Source organism: Octodon degus, unplaced genomic scaffold, assembly GCF_000260255.1.
Source record: "Octodon degus isolate 3935 unplaced genomic scaffold, OctDeg1.0 scaffold00276, whole genome shotgun sequence".
In the NCBI taxonomy this organism is placed as follows: domain Eukaryota; kingdom Metazoa; phylum Chordata; class Mammalia; order Rodentia; family Octodontidae; genus Octodon; species Octodon degus.
Window position 1 is genome coordinate 199,013 of NW_004524852.1, and position 985 is coordinate 199,997.

A 985-nucleotide genomic window follows, 5' to 3' on the forward strand; every position below is an offset into this window, starting at 1 on the left:
AGACACTAAATTATGAATAGATATCAGGCAAGCAAAAAAACTCACAGTCAGCCTCAGTGAGTGTCCTGAGGCCTCTGCTTTGGAGTCAGGCAATGCCTCTTAGGCAGTGGTGCATAACAGAACAAAGCCAGAGGCGGTTTGCCCAGCATGCTCTCTGCCAGAGATTGCAAGATGATGCACAGATCTCTCCCTTTAGGGCTTCTATCTACAAAGAGAACATTTGAAGACTTTTTTCTGTGTTTCTGGGAGCAGAGCAGTACCTTTCTAGAAACCTCACTACTTGTCTGCATGGAAATTTCAGCACCAATAACCTTATTACACCCAAGCTTCCCCACACTAGGACCTTGGGAAGCACGTGCAGTCCTACAGGACTGACTTCTTCCCAAGATCAATCATTCACCAGGGACTCTTACTGGGTTCTTTTATTTTGCAACCTGAGCTGGCTTCCAAAATTCCATTTTACAAAAATAAAATATTGGCATATATTCCTGTGATACACTACTTTCCTAGCATGAGTGAGGCCCTGAGTTTGATCTCAAGAATTGAATTAATTCACATTTTATAGTCTGTGTGAGGATTCATTCCATATGTCTCAAATGAAAGGCAATTCTCTGTGCAGAGCAATTTTATTTCCCTTTGTTGCTCACTATCTCATAGCTACAACACCCCAGACTTATAGATACCAAATTAATACATGTTGTTACAAGTAAAGCCCAGGCATTTCCTCTGCAGTTTTGATATTTTGGCCTTATTTTCCCCAACTCTATTATGATCATCTTCCCAAAGAGCCACCACACTTCACATAGAGGAGGGCTTAACAAAGCTGAGGAGTTTCCACTGTGAACTGAACACCATGCAACTTAAGTGCTGGCCTGGGCCATTTGGAGAAAGCCTGAGCTCAGCATTGTAAAGACCATTCATTAGCATCGCCTCAACCACCGACTCCCACCCCTGCACTCCCAAAGCCTCTGGGAGAACTCACCGT